At 37.0% G+C, this 19,934-nt stretch overlaps 1 protein-coding gene across 2 annotated transcripts in view; it reads left to right on the top strand.

Annotated features, from left to right (window-relative positions):
* LOC106884327 (uncharacterized) overlaps positions 1-19,934 on the top strand; it is a 62,797-nt gene that overhangs the window by 26,804 nt on the left and 16,059 nt on the right. Inside the window, exon 1 of one of the 2 annotated variants that reach the window (XM_052972357.2) lies at positions 3,477-3,588. The exons of the other annotated variant lie outside the window; for it this stretch is intronic. The gene's annotated coding sequence lies outside the window, so the exon portion shown is untranslated. Of the gene's footprint in view, positions 1-3,476; positions 3,589-19,934 lie in introns of those variants that run through there. 2 annotated transcript variants of the gene reach the window in all.

Here is a 19,934-nt window from a genome sequence, read left to right as displayed (position 1 = left end):
TAACAGCTATAGTAATCTCTTAGAACTTTAAAGAGCCAGTCCTGTGCGTAGTTTTTGTTTTATATTGTGGAATAAGGTGAAATAAACCCTATTCTTTCTGGATAGGATGTTGGTTGGCCAATCAAATGTAAGTTTCTGGTTTTTATATAGATCCACACCCGGTGGAAAAATTGAAAGAAAAATAGTGTAGTAGTTGAAATGCACCTTATATGAAATAAATATGAAGGAAAAAAATGCACGCTGGCAAACGGGGTGGGGGGTGGGGAGAGGGCTCGGAAAATTCACACAACCCGAGCACTAAATCTCAACGTCCGGTCACAGGAGTGAAACAGAAATCATCTAATACTCTAACCCTAACGCTAGGGTTAGGGTTAGGGTAAACCTAACCCTAACCCTATGCTTTGTAAAGAGGTTGGTGAATAAATAAAGTTGATGTAGAGTGGAGAGGATTCTTTAATTTAATCAAGGATGTGACATAGCTGTATGGTTGAGAAGCTTGCTTCGTAACTGTGTGGCCCTGGGTTAAATCCTTCTGTGGTAGCACCTTGGGCAAGTGTCTTCTACTATAGCCCCAGGCTGACCAAAGCCTTGTAAATGAATTTAGTCAATGGAAACAGAAGCCTGTTACACACACACACACACACATGCAGTGTGTGTTCATGTCCAATATTCTGTGAAAACACAGAAATATTACCCTGCTTGAAAACACTTGAATTTGGTGACGGGAAGACCATTTGGCTCCAGAAAATCTGCCTCGATAAACTTTGTCCAACTCATACAAGTATGGAAAAGTGGACAGGCGCAGGTGTGGCTGTGTGGTAAGTAATTTGCTTATCAACCACATGGTGCCGGCTTCAGTCCCACTACATGGCACCTTGGGCAAGTGTATTCTACTATAGCCTCGGGCCAACCAAAGCCTTGTGAGTGGATTTAGCAGATGGAAACTGAAAGAAGCCTGTCGTATATATGTATATATATATGTATGTGTGTGTATATGTTTGTGTGTCTGTGTTTGGAAACTGAAAGAAGCCCGTGGTATATATATATATATATATATAAATATGTGTGTGTGTTTGTCACCCTCACCATCACTTGACAACTGATGTTGGTGTTTACGTCCCCGTAACTTAGTGGTTCAGCAAAAGAGACCAGTAGAATAAGCACTAGGCTTACAAAAAATAAGTCCTGGGGTCAATTTGTTCAACTAAAGGCAGTGCTCCAGCATAGCCACAGCCAAATGACTGAAACAAAAGAATAAATTAAAACGATGATGATAGTGATGATGACATGACATCCTCTTCATGTGCCATGATAAAATGCACGCTGTGCATGTTGTAAAGTGGTTAGAATCAAGAAGGACATTAAGGTGTAGAAACCATGGCAGAATGGAATGTATGAGTGAGATGTAGTCCCTTGACCCTTAAAGGAGGACAGTAACTCTGAATAAGGGCTGACTCGGTGTGTGATGACCTGTATAACCTACATCAGCATGGAAGGCAAATGTAACATGATGTCGATAATTCCAAACATACCTAAGCACTAATATTTCTTTCTTTGTTTTATTTATGTTTTTTCTTTTACTTGTTTCTGTCACTAGACTACAGCCTTGAAGAATTTTTAGTCAAATAAATCGACCCCAGTCCTTTCATTTTCTTTTTAAGTCTGGTAACTTATTCTATCAGTCTCTTCTACCAAATAATTAAGTTACGGGAATGTAAACAAACTAACACCAGTTGTCAAGTGGTGGTGGACAAACAGACACAAAGGCGCACACAGATATATATATAGGGTGGGCCAGAATTCATGACTCATTAGTTATATTTCTTAATATGCTTATTAATAAATATTAATGTATTAATAAATATAATAAGTGAGTCATGAATTCTGGCCCACCCTTTAGATATACAATGGGCTTCTTTCAATTTCTGCCTACCACATCTACTCACAAAAGGTTTTGATTGGCCTGAAGCTATAGTAGAAGATGCTTGCCCAAGGTGCCACACTGTGGGACTGAACCCAGAACCGTGTGACTGGGAATCAAGCTTATTACCATACAGCCTTGCCTGGTTAAGCTTTCTTCGTTAATTTATTTCTGCAATAGCCAACATTGTTGTTACTTCATGGTTGTAATAAAATCTAGGAATTGTCAGCCAACAAAGGAACTTTTATATAGTCACACAACTTGCTAGAAATAACAGATAAATCTTATCAAATCACATCATGCTGTCTTTAAAATAACAAGAACACATTGGACAGTGTAGACCTAAATATACAAAGAGATAAAATGCTCTCTTTGTTGGAACACCTTTGATCATAATTTTGTTGAAACAGGGCAGTCTTGGAGTGAAATGACAACATGTGCTCCAAAAATCCAGATTTGTGTAATTAATGCCTGGATCAAACATCATCATCATTCAAGGTTCATTTTCCATGTTGACATGGGTTAGACAGTTTGACAGGAGCTAGTAAGACCAGGGTCTGCACCAGGTTCTGTTGTCTGTTTTGGCATGGTTTATACAGCTGGATGTCCTTCCTAACTTTATTGAGTGCACTGTGCTGGTGCCACATAAACTGGCACCAGCACAGTGCTTTTAATGTGGCATTAACTCCAGTGCTTTTAACATGGTGCCAGCATGATTGGACATGGCAGATTGAAAAAGAAAAATTGTAACATAGATGGAGGCAGGGCTGTGTGGGTTCAATCTCAAAATGTGGCATGTCGAGCATGTGTCTTCTACTGAAGCAAGGCCGGTCAATGTTCTGGAGTGAATTTGGTAGACAGAAGCTTTGTGGAAGCCCACCATGTGTGTGTGTGTGTGTGTGTGTGTTCTGTGTTTGATATCCTCCTCCCACCAAGTGACAACTGTTGTTGGTTTGTTTATGTCCCCATAGCTTAATGGTTTGGTAAAAAAGACCAATAGAATAGTACCAGCCTTTAAAAAAAAAAAGTAAGTCCTGTGGGGCAATTTGTTTGACTAAAACCCTCTGGATGGTGTCCCAGCATGGCTGAAGTCCAGTGACTGAAATGAATAAAATAAAGAAAAAGAAATAATATAAAAAAAAAAATAGGGGGAAATTTGTTTATTTTATAAACATTTAAACTATCTATGTATAATAATCCTACCATTCAGGGAATAACACAACACTGAAAATTCGGTTGATTTTCCTAATGAGTAATGAATAGTCACTGACTTTAAAATCCTGTATGCTGTGTGCTTTTGTTTTATGAAAGCATTTACATACTTCTATGTGACTGAGTGTTGGATTGGCTAGGCTAAAGTTATTAACTTCTCTCTCAGGACATTAGAATAAAATGGGTTTCTTATAGGATTTCCTTGATACAAGCCACCATTGTTGCCAATTCTATGTTCTTTTTTTAAAATTGTTTTTGGTAATTCTTTCATAACTATATTTCTAACAAGCCAAGCCTATGTGTTTCAATTAATTTTCAATTATTATTATTATTATTATGGCCAGGTTCCAACCCGGGCCACAGCAACGAAGTCCACACTTCTCGGTTCATCATCACTGCCTCAAGATCTTGGATACATTCCAGGCCAGGCCAGTGTCTGCAATTAAGTTGTCGATGTAAGTGTGATGACATTTTCCTCTTCTTACATCATTATGAAGTGGGTGCCACAAGACTAATTTGGGTGCTTCCAGTTCAGGGTGGTGCATGCAGTTACCAGATAGTCACATCCGTCTTTGCCTGATCTTCTCGCTAACTTTTGGAACTTTATATACATATACATAATGTGTGTGTGTGTGTAATATTGGCATTATCAACTGAAATTTCACACCATCATCATTCATCCTCTGTTTTCCATGGATTGAACAACTTGACAGAAGCTAGCCTGATGAAGAACTGCCTGGGCTCTATATCTGTTTTAGCATGGTTTCTATAGCTGGATGCTATTCCTAACACCAACCACTCTACAGAGTGTACTGGGTGCTTTTATGTGGCAATGGCAGGGGGCTTTTACATAGCATTGGCACAGGTGCCCTTTTTGCAGCATTGACATGGGTGCTTTTTACATGGCACCAGCACCCATGAACCTGCAAGGTTTGTATCACTCAGCTAAGGAAGGCTGTAGGGGACATGCCTGCATGCAAGGACAGCATTTATATTATGAGATCTCAAACAAGTTGCTCTCAAAAAAAGGGGTTTTCATGATAGATATTTCTTTTCCTGGTTACTCCACTACATAAGAGTATGGTGTAGGCATATCTCCAATGTGGCCTGAATAACACATTGTTTAAAGTATGAATATGTGGCCACATTATGATAATATCATATCTAAGCAGCGCCATATAATTATGAAGTTTGCTTCTCAACCATATGATTACAAATTCAGTCCTATTGCATGGAACCTCGAGCAAGTGTCTTGTACTATAATAGCTTTGGGTTGACCAATGCCTTATGAGTAAATCTGGCAAAGAGAAACTGAAAGAAGCCTGTTGTGTGTGTGTGTGTGTGTGTGTGTGTGTGTGTGTATTTACTGGTGCCAGGTTAAGAGCACTGATGCCACATAAAAAGCACCTGTACTCTCTGTAGAGTAGTTGGTCTTAGGAAGGGCATCCAGCAGTAGAAACTAAAACCGAAACAGACAAGGGAGCCTAGTCAAACTGTCCAAACCATGCCAGTATGGAAAACGGACATTAAATGATGCTGATGATGATGATGATATGTGTGGTGTCATTGTCTAAACATCACATGATAGTTGTAAACCAGTGTCACTTTCATACAAATAGTGTCATTTATTTCCAGTATTCAATGTGAAATGTCTGACCCCCTTGCTTTGAAACAGGTGAGGAAGGGCATCCATCCATAGAAAATCTGCCTCAATACAACTCCACCTGACTCATGCAAGCATGGAAAATGTTGACATTAAAACGATGATGATGATGGTGATAGTATGAGGATGTCATCCTCAAGCAGCATTTTCTTTTTACTGTTTAGTCAGAAATAACGAACCAGTAACCTTGACCTTCACAGGCCTCTATGACAGGTGAGATTATTGATTAAGTAGGTTGATGTTCAGTTGATGTCTGGGGAAAAAGAATTCCAGTGGGCGAGACTCTCTGAGGTGGGAGGTTTGACTAAAGCGATTAATGTAGTACCTGAGAAAGTAATTCACAATGTCAGCTGACAAGAGAAGGCAGGTTTGTTTTGGGTGGTCCTGGATGGAGGTGGTATGCATCTACATGCAGCTAGTTCCATGGGACAGAGACAGTTGTAGTAGTAACAGAATAGGCAACGATCCTGCCAGCTTGCTGTAATAATAATAATAATAATAATAATAATAATAATAATAATAATTGTTTCTGATATAGGCACAAGACCTGACATTTGAGGAAGGGGATTAGTTAATTACATTGATCCCAGTGTTTGACTGGTCCTTTTTTTTTTTAACTGATCTCAGAAGGATGAAAGGTGGTCTTGACCATAGTGGGATTTGAACTCAGAATGTAAAGAACTGGAAGAAATGCTGCCAAGTATTTTATCTAATGTGCTAATGATCCTGCCAGCTTGCTGTAATAATAATAATAATAATAATAATAATAATAATAATAATAATGAATATTTATTATTTTATTTTGCTCTTTTGGGAGCCATCTTATAGAATTAAACTCCACATTATTATTCCTAAGGTTGGAAATTAATTATGACTTAATGAATCTACACCAAGCTAAGGAAGGAGCTTTTATGTGTTCAGTTAATTTGCTAGAAATGGCAGCCAAATCTTCCTGATATAGCTCTCCCATTCAACCATTATGAAAAAAATGGAAGGACTTATTGGACATTAAAAATATATGGAATGGTCACCACTGGAATGTCTTCATCAAAAGATTATTTGATTTAGATTGACCTGGTTTTTAAGCAGCAATATTTATTTCTGCAGTTTTGCAAATCTTTTCTACGATACAAATATAAAAGACTAAACCAGTTTCTTTCTTGCCTACTAATTCAAATGATTTGTTTGTACGTAGCAACATGGGCCTTTCAATAACATTTTTCTTTTCAATTATGGTAAATCTTTCTTCCCATCCATTCCTTGCAGCTCTGGTCATATATTCTATTTCACTTTTAGGAACCCTGGTTTAATTTTCTTTATAGGAATTTTAAAAATCTATTTTGTATATTACTAATGTTTTCAATAGTTAGTATTGTGAATCTAATTATTTAATGGGACACATAAATCACTACATTAACAACAACAACAACAATAATAATAATCCTTTTTACTATAAGCACAAGGTTTGAAATATGATGTGGAACTATAATTGTAACTATTGCATTGGAATATTTTCGTTGTCTGGAGTGAGAAAGAAATTCATAGAGATGTGTAATGTAAATTTCTAACTACACCCACTTAAACATTCTGAAAGCCCTCTCCCTCTTCTGCAGGCATTCAGCATAATAAATATGTAATTAAGGAAATTAAGCTATAATGCAACAGTTCATGATAGTGGGAGAGGGACCTCTACAGGATGGTCCAACCAGTTAGAAATAGACACTAAATCTCCAATTCAGACCTTACAAGCTTATAAAGAGAAAGAAGCATTATCTCTGAAACAAAGTCAGAATGATCCTTTTGTATATAGTTTTTGATTCAGTAGGAGTTGGTATGGGGGTTAAACAAAGAATTAAGAATTTATATAACACTAGCATTTGATCATCATCCATAGAATATATTGCATTAGGTCATTCAGTTGATAAATTTTTCTGCAGTGTTTGCTAAAAGGGTTTTGTTATATTGATACTGAGCTTAACTGTTTGTCATTTGTCTTAAGGTGACCATAAATGCTCTATTGTATACTCCTTTACATTGTGATTTCAATTTCTGCCAGGCTCAGCTGTGTTTTCTATCCTTTCTTGGTTCTTCTTATTTAGTCCTGGGTTAGTCTTGATTGTGAAGGTGCATGGTTCAGTGGTTAGAGCGTCGAGCTTACGATCATGAGGTTGTGAGTTCGAATCCCGGACCAGGCTGCATGTTGTGTTCTTGAGCAAGACACTTTATTTCACGTTGCTCCTGTTCACTCAGCTGTAAAAACAAGTTGCGACGTCACAGGTGCCAAGCTGTATCGGCCTTTACCTTTCCCTTGGATAACACTGGTGGCGTGGAGAAGGGAAGCTGGTATGCATGGGCGAGTGCTGGTCTTCCATAAACAACCTTGCCTGGACTTGTGCCTGGGAGGGTAACTTTCTAGGTGCAATCCCATGGTCAGTCATGACCGAAGGAGATCTCTCAATCCTGATTGATGAGACAGACGAATGATCAGAGTTACTCCAGTTATGACCATCCCATCTCTGTTCAAGTATGGTATATCAAACACTTCGGTATTTAATATATTCTTTTCTACTCTAGGCACAAGGCCTGAAATTTTTGGGGAGGGGGCCAGTTTATTAGATCGTCCCCAGCATGCAACTGGTACTTTTATTGACCCTGAAAGGATGAAAGGCAAAGTCGACCTCGGTGAAATTTGAACTCTGAACATAAAGACAGACGAAATACTGCTAAGCATTTCGCCCGGCGTGCTAACGATTTTGCCAGCTCGCCACCTTCGGCATCTAATATATTATTACAAGGAAAGGGTTGATAGTAACTTCGAAGTTTTGCTATCCGTTGACTTCATCAGACAATCTAATGATGCCAACAGTGGTGAGACTTTGAAGTCACTGTCAATCTTTTCCCTCATATATTTGATACTCAAATGTATTGACTGACCCTTCAATTAATATTGTCTAATATGTCTATTTTTAAAACAGCAGGGTGCGATTTAAAGGAATTTGGCTGCAGGTCTAACAACTTCATAGAAACTAGTTCATTGGTTTGATCCTTCCATGATTAAATGCCAATCAAGTACTTGCATTGATTAGATTGACCACATCTTTGTTCTCCTCACCCCCCACCTCTCCACAAATGTATGGCTTTGTGCCAATCTCAGTAATCATCATCATGTTTATTACTAACATGACTGACAGTTGGCAGGAACAGTTGTGCAAACTAAGTGCTTTTCAGTACCTAGACTTGTTCTTCTGTGTTTCAGGATTGATAAAATAACTCAAGTCATGCACTTGAGCCAGTTTAATTGGCTATACCCCACTCACCACACCTCTGTAAACCTTCAGCTTTGCACCAGTGTGAGAAATCAATATTTTCTCCCTCCCACTTACAAAAACAGGGCCTTGTGCTTCAGAGAGAAAAATCACTGTGAAATTTCTAATCCTATATTTGAGGTGCAGCAGCAATCATTGAGATTATTAACTACAGCTGGATAACTAGTCTTTAAGACTACATCCTACTGTAAAGCAGTTATTGTAATTTATTTTCTGAATTAGATGGATTTGGTTTACTGGGAGAAAGGTCATGTTCATGATTATGTTTCTAATATTCACAATCACCATCATCATCATCATCATCATCATCATCATCATCATCATCTCCATTTTTCCATGCTCACGGGAGGCCAGGCAGAATTTGTTGAGGTGGATTTTCTAAGGCTAGATGCCCTTCCTGTTACCAACCTTTGCATGTTTCTAAGTAAGGCAATAGTTCTCAATGACCAGATGCATTTTTCACAAAAGATTAGATATGAAGGACACCAATTGCAAAGGGTGATACTCATTTACAATTATCACATGATGTCAAGGCAAGGAGGAAGTAATACTCTCTCTCTCTCTCTCTCTCTCTCTCTCACACACACACACTCACTCATATGATGCATGCTTGATTCTTTGGCTCATTTTAGGAAAAGTATGAATGTCCCACAATCCCGTTTATTTTCTCTTCTGTAAAACCTAAAGTTTTGTTAGTTGCACTATTTTATTAAAGGTTTCAGTTGATCATATTGATTTCAGTATTGTTCCAGGCTGGTACTTAATTTATTGATCTCTATTTGTCAAACTACTAAATTATAGAACACAAAGGGACATAACTCAAATAACAACATAAACATGGATACAGACACACAAATCTCTCTGGTGGTTTGCTGTGCTTGAGAAGATATGTCAACTTAAGTAAGATCACGGCTGTTCATGCATACAAGCATGTCCTCTACATCCCTCTCTCAGTCAAGAGATCCTGGACGCTGGTTCCACATAAAAGCACCAATGCTGGTGTGACATAAATGTGCCTGTACTAGTCTCACGTAAAAGCATCCAGTGCACTGTAAAGTGGTTGGCACTAGAGAGGGCATCTCACCATAGAAACCATGCCAAAACAGACAAATGGTGACTGGCCAGCTCCTTTCAAAGCATTCAACCCATGCCAGCATGGAGAACGGATATTAAATGATGAGGATGATTATGATGATATATATATATATATATATATATATATATATATGGGAGAATGTACGAAAAAACAACAACAGACGAGGACAGGTGGTGTAAACAACAAAAGCATGTATTAGTTTGACGCTCGGGAATACGGAAAGTCTTTAACGTTTCGAGCTACGCTCTTCAACAGAAAGAATACGGAGACAAGGAGAAAAACACGGAGAAAAAAAATTTGAATAGTGTTCAGTCAACGGTCAAACGCATACATATCTCATTCTTCAGCCTCTCAGCATCTAACATAAAGCTTCCCACCCCCACCGTTAGTGGGGATGTTTTTCTTTTTCAGTTCTTTTTGTCATACTAGTTCTTACAGCCTTACTAGTTCCATTGGCATCGAAAAAAGCATCCAATTTACACTGTAAAGTGGTTGGCGCTGCAGCTCATGAGATCCTGTCACTGTTCAGTACATGACACCATGAGAAACAGATATTAAATGATGATTATGGTATGCATGCACACACACACACACACACTTGTATATATGAGGGGCACAGTTTTTAACTATCAAATTTCATTCACAAACTATAACTAGGATTGTGATATTCAAAAGTCCTTCCTTTTTAAGATGAAAAGATGTGATTCATGCGGAATTTGGCTGTTATTTTTAGCATATCAGGTAGAGGTTCTTTCGTTGGCCTGTTGTTCCACTTGTTGTTGAGCCCAGGATATTTGGTTTGACTGAGCTGACATGGTCAAAAGCATTCCAGTCATGACTATTACATTTTTTTCTCTCTGACATTTTGTATCCAGGATCACATCATCTATTATGTTCCTTCTTTTTTAGACAATAGTGTGTAATTTGAAGGACTGCTGTTTCTAGCAGACTGAGTGACTGTCTAGAAATTCGGTAGGGTCAATTTCCTACATAATTTATTTTATCTTGTAAAAATCATTCATAAATTTAAATCTCACTGAAGTTAGATCAAGGTTCATCTCTTTAGAAAACAAAAATAGAAAATATGCAAATATGCAATGTGTGAGGGTACAGCCAGCATGTGTTGAGTCTCTTTGCTGCGACACTGCTGCACCAGTGGCACTCTGTTAATGATGACAGCTGCAACAATCATTAGTCTGCTTTACAATAAAGCCATATTTAATTAAAACACACACACACACATAAACTAACTTATATTTATTTTTACTAGGAGTGTCGAATGTGTATTGTATGATACAAACAAGGTGATGTTTTTTTGAACGCAGCATTGCTGTTAAACCAGAGGGGTAATATTATCCATTATTTCTGCTGGTGATGATCATCATCATTTAGTGTCCATATTCCAAGCTTGCCTAATCACATGGTTTAGGGTTCAGTCCCACTGCTTAGCACCGTGTGTATCTGTTTACTACTATAGCCCTAGACTGCCCAAACTGTTGTGAGTGAATTTGGTAGAAAGAAGCCTTTTGTATATGTATATATATATATATATATATATATATATATATATATACACACACAATCACACACAAGCATGTGTGTGTGTGTTTCCTTGTCTTAGCATCACATGTGGTAAATGAATGTCATTCATTTCTAATATTCTGCAACATGTCTGGCTATGGGCTAATACCACCTTGCTTGAAAACGGGTAAGAGTTAGTGACAGGAAAGGCATCATGCTGTAGAAAATCTGTCCTGGCTTTTGCGAGCATTAAAATAATATATGTGAATGAAATAACTGATAAGATTTTGGACCATAAGTATTATTAAACATTATAAGCAGCAATTTTATGGAAAAAACAAACCAATCTACCTTTGGGACTCGACCCATGTATCAGTTGCTGGTAATATCTGATATTACCGTTGCTGGTAATATCTTGCCTTTTATTGTTACTGTACTGTATTGAGCAAGACATATCAAGTTAATATTCTATGGCTGGATGCCCTTTTTGTTGCCAACCCTTGTTTTAGAACTATAAGGTATTTTTATTGCACTAGCCTTCACATATTGACATCATTGAGCTACAGAACATATTACTTACAGATGTGAAGACACTCAGAAAGCAACCACTTGCACACACACACACACACGTGTGCGTGATCACTAAGCTCCCACTGCATGGTGCTTTGGGTTAAATGTATTCTACTGTTGTCCAGGATCAACCAAAGCATTGTGAGTGAATTTGATTAATGGAAATTTGAAAGAAGCCTGTTGTGTTTGTTTGCATTTGCACTGAAAATCCCTGAGCTACTAACAGTGGTATTGTCATTTCTCCTGTCTATAAATCATCTGCAGGCTTTTCACCCTTGAAGAGGTGGAATAAGAGATCCCTTACTTGGTAAACAAGTAAGAGTTAGCAACAAAATGAGCATCTGGCTGTAAAATGATACCTCTATGATATATTCATCTAGTTTACACAATCATAGAAAAAGGGATGTGTGTGTGTATTATATATAATACACAGAAAGAAGGGTGCAAAAAGTTTCCATTTGAATATTGGAATACTGCTTGCTAACCATTAGGAGACGTATTTAGCGTGATCCAGGAACTGAGGTAACAAGAGTTATGTGCCTTGCCCAGGAGTAAGAATTGTTTTGATTTAAATATTATATTTTGACTATTATCAGCTATAATGTAATGCAAAAACGTTTATATTAGTTGAATTTAAAAAAGCTATATTACGAGGAAGAGAGGTATAGGTGATGAAATTGTTTCAACTCAATAGGATTTGAACTCACCACTCCAGTGCCTTTTGTTGTAATTATTACTGAGTTTGTGGACAGGATTTAGTGGCTATATAGCGTTTAGTTTCTAAGTTGAAATAATATCATATGAGTAATATAAAATAGCACAAACTATGGAATAAAGCTGAATTTACAGGGAAGAAAAGAAAAACACAAAGTAAAAAACCACTTAGTCTAAGACATTTAAAAGTAATAATATAAGGTTTAAAAAACAAAAACAAATATAAAATATGTTGCATTGATTGAATTTGTGTGTGTTTGGTAAAAATATGAGCATGACAATACAATCTCCTTGAACAGTATCAAAAGAATCTCATATCAATGGAATAATCTTGTACCACACCCTCTCTGTGCATGGACAGCATAAGCCTACAAGGTGGTTGGTTGACCTGCTAGAAATAACAGCCAGACCTTTCAACTCCACTATTGTCTTTAGAAACTTTAAAAATAAATGATAATTTAGTCCTAGTTATCCTTAAAAGGACATGACAGTCATGGTTGGAATGCCTTTGCTTGATCACTCAAAATGGAAGCTAAACGTTAACAACATTAAATAACATGCATATTAGGTTTCTCTTTCTCTCTGTTTTTCTTTCATGGCAGCTTCACATAAAATACTTCAGCTTCAGTCAGTTGCTGACCCACTACAAAGCTCGTGTATGACCCATATTAAAGTGCTGCTGACATATCTGAGACAGTACTGCTGCTGCTACACACACACATATCCTAGACTGCATCTAAAATAAGGCCATTTTGGCTGATTGGCAATGACTCACTCAACAACATGCTACAGTTTACTGGACTCAGCTGCACTGTTTCTTCTCTCTGTTTCTCCTACTGCAACAATCTCTGGTTTTCTGAATTAACAAACTGCATACTGCTCTCCCCTGCCTCAAACCACAACTCTCTCAACGTTTTACCCAATCATTTCTCACTCTCAGAACTATGATCCTCTGAAATTTCTTCTGACTTGTGTTTTCCCTGTAGATGTTGACATCTACTGGGAAAACTGAATATGAAATTGTATATCAACATACAAATACGTTGAACTCACCATTTTGGGTGGTACTGAAATGGTTATTGGCACTATCCCTTAACAATAATCATAGTTTTTGATTTAGACAGAAGGCCAACAGTTTTTGAGAGGAGTGTGTTATTCAGTTCCATCAACCTCAATATTTGACTGGTACTTTTATTTTATTGACCTTGAAAGGGTAGAAGGTAAGGTTGATCTCAGCTGGATTTGAAGCCAAAATGTAAAGTACTGGAAGAAATGCTACAAGGCACTTTTTGATACTCTAATGATTCTGCCAGCTCACCCACATTTATTAAATAATGATTATAATACTTCTGGTGCCATGTTAAAAGCACTGGTGCTGGTGCTGGTGTGACATTAAAGGCACTGATGGTGGTGCCACATGAAGAACACTGGTGCTGGTTCCATGTTAAAAGTACTGGAGTTAGTGCCATGTTAAAAACACTGATGGTGGTGTCACATAAAAGGCACTGATGGTGGTTCCACATTAAGAACACTGGCACTGGTTCCATGTTAAAAGCGCTGGTGCTGGCAACACATAAAAAGTACTGATGGTGCCGCAATGTAAAAAGCACTCAGTACACTCTGTAAAGTGGTTGCCATTAGGAAGGGCATCCAGCTGTAGGAACCAAGCCAAAACAGACTGTAAAACCTGGTGTGACCCCTCGTCTTGCCAGCTCCTGTCAAGCTGTCCAGTCCATACCAGCATGGGAAATGGACCTTAAATGATGATGATGATGAATTCTAACACAAAGCCAGCAGTCTTGAGAGGAGAAGGCGTTAACTCCAGTACTTGACTGGTACTTATTTTATTGACTCTGGAAGGGTGAAAGGCGAAGTTGACCATAAGACCATAGTGGGATGTAAATTCAGACCGTAAAGAGCCAGGAGAAATGCCACCAAGTGTTTTGTCTTAACTTGCTAAAGATTTCACTAGCTCACTACATTTACAAAACAATAACAACAACAATATCCAGTAACACATCTATTTTGCTTTTTCAGAAACTAAAAGTAATGATGATGTAATGATTTATGTTTAAACAATATATACAAACTTAAATACAAATACTGAGCATATTCTGTGGATAATTTACACAATTTCACTATTTATCTGTGCATAAATATGTCCCCTTAGCCCTTAAAAGATTGTTGAGTTGTCAGTAAAAGGGTTTGTTGGGGATAAATTACTCCCTCTAGACTAGAGGTTCTCAAACTTTTTGGGCCACCCCCCTCCTCATGGCCACATAATACCCCCAGCTCCCCTTATTTTTATGTATTAATAAATATTTTATATTTTACTAATTTGATATTTAATATATTATATAATTTCTATACAATACTATAATAATATAATAAATTCATTGTGTCCCCCAATCCACTGCTTCCTTTTTCTCTACCGCCCCCTTAGGCACCAGTGCCCACCTGGACTGTCTCAAGGCCAACCCAAGGGGGGGGGGGTAGCACCCACTTTGAAAATCCATGTTCTAGACTAATGGTTTTCTCAACTGTTTTTTTGCTTATGGACTCCTTTTATCCTTATTTCACTCAGGTGGACTCTCATAACCATTCTATGTTTAAAAAAATCCTATTTATATTTTTATAATTAAATATTAGGAATTGTATGAAAAAAATATTTTGTATATTGTAGAAGTATAACCAATTTATTACACATAAAATTTAACAGCAAAATCTTAGAATGGACCTCCAATGGTCATATGGACCCTGGTTAAGAGCCACTGCTTTAGACTGAACCATAAACTGGAATGTTTGAAGGAGTCCATCTTCACCCAGATTATTGACAGTGGTTGGGGAATTATAGGTACCAGAGTACTGAGCCATGCAAGCATGGAAAAGTAGATGCTAAGATGATATATATTTATTTAATAAATGGAGTTATACGCATGTAAATTTTATATTTATTCAAAATACCTCAAATTAACAGGGAGTTTCTACCTCGTAAACAGGAGCTGCACCAAAGTTATTTTGTGAACTTTGCTACCCTGGTAACTATTAACCAATTTATTTTGTCAGAGTTAATTGTTAACTAAGAGAAAATAAATACATATAATTATATATATATATATATATATATATACAATTAAACCTTGGGAGAGGCATTATGCCGGTAATAAACACACGCACTGGTTTAGTCCTTTATTAATTTATATAGTTTTTTGTTAAATTATTTCATTGCACTCTTGCAATCTCTTCAGTAACTTGTCTCTCCACTTCCATTTATTTTGAATATATGATCTTTCAACACACGTATCCACATCAAGAATCTTGCACACGAAATACACATACGAAATATATATATATATATATATAATACAAAGAATATATATACATGTATACACACATATATGTACATACTTACATCTACATGTGTATATACATGCATATCAGGGTACAGGACGTTAGAACAATAAACTACAGACAACGGAACGAACATATAGGAAAACGGAAAGCCACTTGGAATATCCCTTCATCAGCTGTCTCTATTCTATCTAGACGTTTCGAAGATAATATATATATATATATAGGCACCAGAGTACTTCATCTGAAAATGAAGTTTTGTCAGTTTTAATCTACCACAACTCTACAATGCTCACACCTATCAGTCTGTGTGCACATGCATGCGTACATAAATGTATTAAGCGAAAATATGAGCTTGTAAAGCTGTCACCATGTGTAGATATTAAGATATCTCTACTGTGTTATGCTATTGGGCAAGGCACATAACTCTGCTTGCTTCAGTCATTCTTATAAACATTGGGAAATGATAGGAGGGGTCTCCAGTTGAAAAAATAACAGCTCCATACAGCCAGAGATCAATTCATAGCATAGAAAGCTAATTTTAAAGCCAACTAAATGACTTCTATAGGGTTTCCGAACTTGCTAGAAACAACTGTGAAATCTTTCTCAATACCTTACCTACTTGAAAAAATGGACACATTAATCTTAGATATACTGTCAGAGAATATGGCCAGATGCTTCAGTACCTTTTACCAAAGTCTACTGGATCAGGGTTGATAAGGAGATAAACAATAAAAGCATCTCCAATGAAATGTCTTCCTGCCAATGTAGGCCATAAAACACACACAGCAAATAAATTAAAACCTTGGAAAGTGTGTGGGCATTAAGACTTATTGTTTAGATCTCATTGTTCTATTATCTGGTATGGGTGGTATATCTCTATATTATAACAGATGTGACTGAAGTTACTGGATTACTTTCTGACTACATTGTCATCAGGTTATCTCATACTACTGCTGTTGTGTTGTGACTGAACAAATAGCAACAAAACAAAACACCCACACACCAGGCTGATGGAGATATAAATGCATACAAACACATAATAAGTGTAACAAGCTTCTGTACAGTTTCCCATCTGCATTCTATTCACAAGATATTGGTCAAACCAGGGCTATAGTTCAAGATACTTGCCCAAGTGAATTGAAAACTATATAATTGTGAACATCTCTCTCATTCTTTGTGTTCATATATGTGTGTGTGTGTGTGTGTGTGTGTGTATCCATCCATCCTTCTTTTACTGGTTTCAGCCTTCAGGCTCAAGCCACACTGGTGTACTGGCTTCATGGTTTTAGGCAATTATATCGACCTTGGTACTGAGTCTGGTAATTATTTAATTTAGACTGGCCGCAAGACCCGGAACCTCAACAGAGGAGATGACAGAGGACCAGGATGTCTGGCATATGAGGTTTTGGGATGATCTATCCACCTCAGCAGTCATTGCAAACAAAATGCTGCTTAAATGGTGTTGTTCAGAGCCCCCCCCCCCCACACACATAAAACATGTCTGGGCTGTTAGTTATTCAATAGTCCAGGAGATCATTACCTTATTTGGAGACAAGGGGATTGGCAACAGCATCTGGTTGAAAGACTATGCCTCAGCATACTCCCATCTGAGCCATGCAAGCATGGAAAAGTAGATGTTAAGATGATATATATATATATATATATATATATATATATATATATATATATATATACAAGAATAAGAGGAATGACCAGCAAATGTGGATTCCTGAATGCTAGAAATAGATGCCGAATCATCCAACCACGAAAAAGTATGTTCTCAGTAGAAAAATCAGCGACACAACAGACTGTAAATGAGTAAGACAGTCTGTTGTGTCGCTGATTTTTCTACTGAGAGCATACTTTTTCGTGGTCGGATGATTCGGCATCTATTTCTAGCATTCAGGAATCCACATTTGCTGGTCATTCCTCTTATTCTTGTATGTAATATAATTTTAATCTTCGGATTTTTTAATATGCTAGACCACTGGTTTTAATTGATCAATATCAATTTCTACCCTCATTAATAAATTTTATATATATATATATATATATATATATATATAGACATAGCTGTGTGGTTTTAAGAAGGTCACTTTCCAACCATGTGGTTTTGATTTCATTCTCACTGTGTGGGACATTAGGGAAATGTTTTCTACAATAGCTCTGGGTCAAACAATGTCTTCTGAGTGAATGTGATGTAAACGAATGAGTGCCCAACACCACATTGGTGGATAAAATTTCTTTATTTGTGTATTAAGGCTACTATTAGTTTCATATTAAGAAAAATATTTTAACAATTTTTTTTCAAGTTGATCACATGGAGGGATAGTGTTAATCTGCATTATATGTATATATATATTATTTATATTGGGTGGCACGTAAAAGCACCCACTACACTCTTGGAGTGGTTGGCATTAGGAAGGGCATCCAGCTGTAGAAACTCTGCCAAATCAGATTGGAGCCTGGTGTAGCCATCTGGTTTCACCAGTCCTCAGTCAAATCGTCCAACCCATGCAAGCATGGAAAGCGGACGTTAAACGATGATGATGATGATGATGATATATATATCAGTAGTTTTTAATGACTACCTCTGTCTGGGTTCCTTATTGCACCAGCGCTATTTAATGTATTTCCTTCTTCCTTTCTGCAGTACTTGGATATATATATCTCATCATCATCATTTAATATCCTTGTAGACATCGGTTGGACAACTACACACACACACACACACGCATACTCTCACACCATCATTGTTTATTTGTATTATCCTGTTCTCATTGACACTTACTAAAATAACATTCAAAATTTCTCATCAGGATTTGAAAACATAAATTTAAAAGTGTTTTTTGTTGTTACTATTTTTACTTCATTGTTCTCCCTTTGCAATTTCTCTTCATTCTTTCCCTAGTTTTTCTCCCTTTTCAATCTTTTGCACTTTTTAATCTCACTTCTTTTTATTTCACTCTTTTTTTTTTATCCATCTCTCTGTCTGTCTAACTCTTTCGGATATTGTTTTTTACCTCAGGGTTGTTTGATTGAGTAGACATTTGAGGAAGGGGTTTCTGGTGATGATTGTCCCATGTTTGTTTTTTTGCTTCCATTTAAAAATAATTATGGGTTTGAGTTGAAGAATTTGTTACTACATCTGGAAGGTTAAGCAATCACATAGGAACTTTACTTTCAGATGTTGTGATATACGAAGGAAAATAAGTCTGGAATTATTTCAATAATTTAGTTCTGGTTACAATAAATAGCAAATAAATTATACATAAGTTTTGGCATTTCATCTATCATTACTTTTTGAGTTCTAATTTCGCTGAGGTTGACTTTGCCTTTTATCATTTCGGGGTCAATGAAATAAGTACCAGTGAAGCACTGGGGTTGCTGTAATTAACTAGCCCCCTCCCTTAAAATGTTAGGCCTTCTGCCTATAGTAAAGAAATTATTATACATTAGTCTCTGTTTGGTTATATCTCTGTCAATCTGCTTGTCTGTCTATTCGTTATTCATTTACCATCCTCATTGTTTTAATGTTCACTTTTCTGTACTTGTATGGGTCAGATGGAATTGTCAAGGCAGATTTTCTGTGGGTAGAGACCCTTCCTCTTACCAATCCTCACCTGATTCCAAATATATTTTTCATCAAAGATTGAAAATGTATGGTGCCCATTTACAACCATCCTGCAATATCAAAACAAAGGGATTGCCTCCCCCCCACATACATATATATGTGTGTGTGGCTCTGTGCTTAAGAAGTTTGCTTTCCAACCATGTGGTCTTGGGCTTCGTCTTGCTGCATGGCACCTTGGGCAAGTGCCTTGTAAAATACTCTTCGGGCAGCCTTGTGAGTGGATTTAGTAGATGAAAACTGAAAGAAACCTATCTACCTCTCTCTCTTTCTCCGTGTGTGTGTTTGTATGTTCTCCTGTTTAGACATCGCAAATGAGCATCACTGTCATACAAGTAAGGTTGTTCATTCCCAGTCTTCTATGAAAAACGTCTATTTCTTTGCTTGGACACAGACGAAGGTTGGCAACAGGAAAGGTATCCTGCTGTAGAAAATCTGACCCCTGTAACCTTGGAAAAGTAGATGTTAAATGATGATGATGATATATATATATATATATATATATATATATATATATATATATATATATATATACATACATACATACATACATACATACATACATATTATTAGCTTCTTTCAGTGTCTGTCTGTCTACCAAATCGACTCACAAGGCTTTGGTAGAATTCATTTGTCCCATGTGCTGCACACAGCTTCTTAACAACTTGTTTTAATTTAAATCTTCATATTTAATGAAATCTTGTTTATCTTCTATTGTAGCCCTGGGCCAAGTGAGTGAATTTGGTGGACAAAATCTTTGTCACATGTGTGTGTGTGTGTTTGTGCTTGTATGTTTTTATGTTTATATGTTTATATTTATCCTTCCACTGCTTGACAACCAGTGTAGTGTTGGTTTGTTTCCGTCCATGCAACTTAATGGTTCAGCAAAAGAATCCGATAGAATAAGCACCAGACTTAAAAATATT

The sequence above is a fragment of the Octopus bimaculoides genome, chromosome 13 (assembly GCF_046866305.1).
Source record: "Octopus bimaculoides isolate indiv1 chromosome 13, ASM4686630v1, whole genome shotgun sequence".
Lineage (NCBI taxonomy): Eukaryota > Metazoa > Mollusca > Cephalopoda > Octopoda > Octopodidae > Octopus > Octopus bimaculoides.
Note: the sequence above shows the minus strand (reverse complement) of the source record. Positions and strands in the feature narration are given on the sequence as shown.